Raw genomic sequence first — 6,466 nt, forward strand, 5'->3', positions numbered from 1 at the left:
TGTGTTCTGTTTTGCATAGGGTTTTCAGAGGCCTGCTATTTCAGAAGTTGGTGACCAATCCTTCTTCCTAGTCTGTCTTAATCTGAATACATAATAAAATATACTTTTAAGACTTTAGAGCTGGTAGAGGTCCCATTTTATGAGTGTTGGTGTGTATATATGCTTTGTATATAGAATTTTCTCTGTAGTTGATGGTTGTTGGTCGGTGTCAATGACTCAAGCACAACTCAGCTTCTCCATGAACAAAAGACCTGAATCTCATTTTATCCTGTGTCATCCTCATCTCTGTCATACAATACTGCCCGTTGCTGTAGTCACCATGTCAGTCTATCTCATTGAGGACCATTCTCTCTATCTCTGGCACTTCTCCACTCTTCCTAATATGTTTCTTTCCAATAATTACCTTCTCTGAGCAAGATAACAAAAGTATGTGAGATCAAGCTTGCCTCCAAGAAACATTCTGGTTGCACTTTTTCCAAAAGATAGTGTTTGTTCTTTTATGACCTATGAGATATTCAGTGTTTTTCTCCAACACCACATTCAAAAGAGATTAATTTTTCTTCTGTCATCCTGATTCATTGTTCAGCTCTCAGAGTCATAGTAAGTGATTGTAGAGAATCAAGGACACCTTAGACTTCAAATTCACATCATTGTTCCTCAGTCATTTTAGAGGTTCCTGATTGCAGATTTGCCCAATGCAATACACGTCCTGACTTCTAATCCCAATACAGTTGATTGTTTATCTGAGCACAATGAAATAAATGACAATTTCAAACATTTCTCCATCTAACAGGATGTTGTTTATCAGTTTATTGGTGAGAAATATTTCCATTTGACATTGATATGCAATATCTAACGAATGGTGAAGTCTTTGATTTTTATAGCAATGTTTTTGAGTCCTCCTGACTTTCAGCAAGTATGGTTGCATCATCTATATACATCAAATTGTCGATGAATCGTCCTCAGATTCTGATGCCACATTCTTTTTAACATTGTTCAGCTTCTTGAATAATTTTTTCAACACAGAGATTGAATAGATATGAATAAAGGATATAGCCCTGACACACACCTTTCTTGATTTAAAACTATCCAGTCATCCTTTTTTTCAGTTGAACAATTGCTTCTTGGTCTAGATAGATATAGGTTTGATATGAGCATAATTAAGTACTCTGGGATTTTCCTTCTCAAGTTTAGAAATAGTGTGTTATAACCCACATAGTCAGATACTTTTGTAGAGCCCACAATATACAATAAATATTCTTTTGGTATTTTCCACACTGAGCCAAGTTCCATCTGATATCAACAATGATATCCCCGGTGCCATAGCCTCTTCTAAGCCAAACTTAAAAATCTAATAGTTCTCTCTCAATTCACTAGTTTCTATTATTTCCTAATTATTATTAATATTCGTACCCACCTACATATCAAGAAATTGACTATTCACAAATGCTTTTCTGCTATGAAGGGTTGATATTAACAGTGAAATGTTTTTTTTGCAAATTTTTGAGAATTCTTAATAATATTAATAATTTCTATTAAAATCTTAAGGAAGAAAGAAAACATAAGTAATTCATGTTTAACTTTTTTAAATAAATAAGACTCCATATACATTTAATTCCATTATTCATTATTACATTTATAGTCATGAATATGACAGTCCCTAGCTTTAGCAAGTCTTAGAGCAATCATTTTACAAATTATCTTTGGCATGATTCAACTTTTCTCTTTTATTTTTATATGTCCACAATTTTCTTTTTGCAAAGTTCAATCCTTTAAGGAATTGTAAGACTAGTTTATGTCTACAGCCTGAGAACTTGACAGTTACTCAGAGATACACCTCATGAGGACCAATTCCTCTCTTCAGAGTATCTGCAATCTTAATATTTCCTTTAATTCCCTGGAGCACTTAACACAGTGTCTGATACATTGCAAACTGTGTGAAAAACACTGGATGAAAAACTTCAGCATTAAATTATGGAGGAGTTTTGCTAAAAATTCCAGGTGTGACTATTCTATTTTAATACTAGACTAATATGGATGCAATCTAGATTGTGTGAGTTAATCAATATAGGAATCAATATACCTATTTCAGTACTGGTGTTGAACATTCAATGTCTCTCTCTACCCTTAAATTCTGTTTTTCCTGCCTTGCTGCTGGGAATTCCAAAGTAGGGTGTCAAAGTTGTATCCTTTCACCCTACCTATTCAATCTGTACATTGAGCAAATAATTGAAGAAGCTAAACTTCTATGGAGAAGAATGTGGTATAAAGATCAAAGGAAGACTTATTAATCACTTATGGTATTCAGATGATAAAAGCTTGCTTGCTGAAAGGGAGGAGGTCTTGAAACACTTGCTACAGAAGATCAAAGACTATAGTCTTAAATATTAATTGAAAGTTAACATTATTGTTGTTTGTGTCATTGAGTCACCTGTAACTCAAAGTGAGCCTATGTACAACAGTGCAAAACCCTGCTCTATCTTGTACCAATCTCACTGTATCCAACGCCCCTACACACATTACCCCAGTCACTGAATTAAACCATCTCATAGAGGGTCTTCCTCACCTCTGCTGTTTCTCCACACTCTCAAGCATGACATCCCTCTCCAAGGACTGGTCCCTCCTTGCAACATGTCCAACGTAGGTCAGACGAAGCTTCAGAGTCCTTGCCTCCAAGGAGCAACATTGTTTAATCCTCTGTAGGATGAACCTGTTTGTTTTCTTAGCAGTCCATGGTATATTCAGTACTCTTCTCCAGCACCACAGCTCAAAGGCGTCAATTCTCCTTCTACTACCCCTTGTCATTGTCCACCTCTCTGATGTATAGCATGTAATTGCAAAGATCATGGGCTGCATCAGGTGCACTTTAATCTCCTTCTGACATCATTGCTCTTCAGTACTTTGGAGAAGTCTCTAAGAGCAGACTTTCCCATTGCAATATGTCTTTTAGTTTCCTGGCTGCTAGTACCAAGACTGTTAATTGTCGAGCCAAAGAAACAGAAGCCGTTAACAATCTCAGTTTTTCACCACCTATTGTGATGTTGGCTCAGGTCGCGTAGAGGGGAAGAAAGAAATATTGACAGGCAGAGAAAACCAGTTATACAGGACAAATCACCTTCGCTCCAGAAACATTACCACTAAACTTAAGAGACACTGGTCACAGCATAAGAAATTATAAGCAGCTGACATGTTCAGAATCACAGAAGCCAAGGAAGCTTCAGATATAAGGTATCAGATCAAGGGCTGGACCATGGGAGATAGATGTTGTAGGGAGTGGGTAGAAGTAGATGGGTAACCTGTTGGATGGTGGAGCAGGGAAATAAATGAATAAAGACACGTGTGTCAAAGGCAGGGACAAAACTGATACTGATGGTTAACTCCACAATAAGGGACATATCTTTCACTTTTTCTGTTAAATGCTGGTCTGTCTGATACTTCTCTAAATCTGAACATTCAGATTAAGAAAGACTAGGAAGAAGTATTGGTCATCCACTTCTGAAATAGCAGGCCACTGAAAACCCTATGTACAACAGAACACATGTAGAATAATAACAGAAAGTTGTGGTGCTGGAGAAGAGTGTTGAATATACCGTGGACTGCTAGGATAACAAACAGGTTTGCAAAGGGTGAAGACAGAATGTTCCCTGGAGTCAAGGATTCTGAAGCTTCGTCTGACATACTTTGGGCATGTTGCAAGGAGGGACTGGTCCTTGGAGAGGGACATAATTTTTGGGAGAATGGAGGGATGGTGCAGGAGAGGAAGACCCTCGATGAGATGGATCAATTCTATGAGTGGAGTGGTGGGAATAAGTGTGTTTGAGACAGCGAGGTTGGCACAGGATAGAACGACGTTTAGGGCTCTTGTACATAGGGTCTCTATGAGTCGGAAAAGACTTGATGCCACATAACAACAACAATATATAATTATATATACAATAGTATATATGTACAATAAAACACATGTATAATAACATATACACAATAACATATCTATAACATACACACAATAACATATATGTTCATACAATAACACATATACAATAACACATACATATATGTATGCACATGCATGTACATGTACACACACCCACATACACGTGTGTATGTGGGGGGGGCATGTGTATACACACACACACACACACACACATACATACCCAAAGATTCTCACCACTGGGCTGACTGGCAACATCATGATAGTGGTGAAGAGATTTAGATTGTTGACAGCTTCAGTTTACTTGGCGGTACAATAAATACTTTTGTACCAGCAGCCAGGAAATTTAAAGACGAAAGGCATTGGGAAAGTCTGCTGTCAGAGATCTCTCCAAGATACTGAGGAGCAACAAATTCAGTATGGAGACTAAGGTGCGAATGATGCACGACATGGTCTTTGAAATCACTTGCTATACATCAGAGAGCTGGACAATAACTAGACATGATAGAAGGAGAATTGATGTCTTTGAGCTTCAGTGCTTGAGAAGAGTATTGAATATACCATGGACTGCTAGGAGAACAATTAGTTAAGAACAACAACAAAGAAGAATTGCTACGTTTAAATTATGGTACGGGGGGAGAAAAATACTTAATATACTATGATTACCAAAAAACAAAGAATTTTGCCTTAGGAAATATTCAGGCAGAAGAATACTTTCTAGACTATGGTGATGCTATGCCTCACATACTTTCGAAATGCCTTCATTAAAGTGCTGAGCCAAAGAGAAGAAAACCATCATTTCCAAAGAAGAAAATCAGAAAAAAAAGAGGGGATCTTTAGTGACACAGATTGATGCATTGGCTGCAGTGATAAGTTCAATCATAAAAATGGTTTTGAGGTTTATGTAGGACAAGACAGTTTTCATTCTAGTGTATTTAGGTCACTATGCATTAGAACTGATTCAATGGGAACTAACAACAAAAGCTGATTTTTTAAAAATAAAACATCACAAAATCCCCCACAAATACGTGGACTTTTAGCAACACTGTCTGACAGATTAAGTTACAATATATGAGTCATAAGACATGGCTGTGGTGTGTGCTCTCAGGTTTGGAAGATGTGTTCACTTTCTCTCATTTCATTCCTTCCACTGTTTCCTTAAGCAAAGGTAGTTCTTCTGGCTTCTCCGCATCAAATAGATGTGAAAAGAAATAGGAGAAGCTAATTTCTATAGATCTTAATATTATTTTTGTAGAATTAGCAAATCATATAAGGCATATAAGACCTTATTTCATAAAAGATATCTGAGACATTATGGACTTTACATCTTTGAATCCTTAACTGTTGTCTCATGGAAAGGTTTTAGAGTCAAATTCATTATCTAAATATTATTTGAGGTTATGCTTACTTGCCATTCCCTGAATTTGATCTTCATCAAGGTACCATTTCATACTTAAAATTTGTTTTTTCCTGAGAGATTCTGATGTAGAAAAATTAATGGTTTGTAATGAAACAAGTCCTGAATTTTATTTTACATTTTCTTTACATTTCTCTCTCAAGAGGGAGAATCTGATCTTTAATTTTATTTTTTTTTACTTTTGAGAGTCTTCCTTCTCTATTGTCATCTTGTTAGATGTCATTGAGTTGACTACAACTCCAAATGACCCTCTATCTCCATAGACTCAAGCTAATTTTTACAATCACTGAGTCAATCCATCTATTAAGATTCTTCCTTTCTTTCTCTGACCCTCAAACTTTCCCAGTGGGGTGTCTTTTACCAAGGTCTGGCACCTCTTGACAACAGGTCTAAAGTATATGAGATAAAATGTCATTATTCTTTCCACTAAGAAACACCCTGCTTTCACTTCCTCCAATAAAGACCAGTTTGTTCTTTTGACAGATCATAGGATATTCAGTATACTTCTCCAGGCATCAATTTTTCTGTTGTCCCTCTGGATTGTTCAAATTTTAGATGCACAGGAAGTGATTGAATAGGTCATGGCCTGGAATAATACACCATAGAAAATAAACTGACATTCTTTCATTTTAACACTTTGGAGAGGTAATTGACAATAGATTTTCTGTATGGGAAATATCTTTTCATTTCTTGCCTTCTCTATCTTGGGTGTTTCAACAAACAAGATGGTGTCATCTGCATAATATAGGTTGTTGAGGAGTCTTCCTCCCATCCTTACTCCACATTTCTCCTCATAAATGTCAGCCTCTCCAATTATCTGTTCTGCATATAAATGAAAATGTATTGAGGAAGTACACATCCTGATGCACTCCTTTCCTGATTTAGAACCATTCAGTGTTTCCTTGTTCTGTTCTGATGACTGTTTCATGGTCAAATATAGATTTTACATAAGCAAAGTCAAGTGCTCTGGGATTCCCATTCTCCTCAAGGTTAGGCACAATTTGTTTTAATCAATCCAAAACGTCTTTGCATAGTCAACGAAACACAGCTAGACATCCCTCTGGTACTGTTTGCTTTCTGCCAACATCCTGCTCAGAAGGGTGGAGGGACAGCATAAG

The sequence above is a fragment of the Elephantulus edwardii genome, unplaced genomic scaffold (genome assembly GCF_000299155.1).
Source record: "Elephantulus edwardii isolate Elephantulus edwardi_28Jun2011 unplaced genomic scaffold, EleEdw1.0 scaffold00012, whole genome shotgun sequence".
NCBI classification, from domain to species: domain Eukaryota; kingdom Metazoa; phylum Chordata; class Mammalia; order Macroscelidea; family Macroscelididae; genus Elephantulus; species Elephantulus edwardii.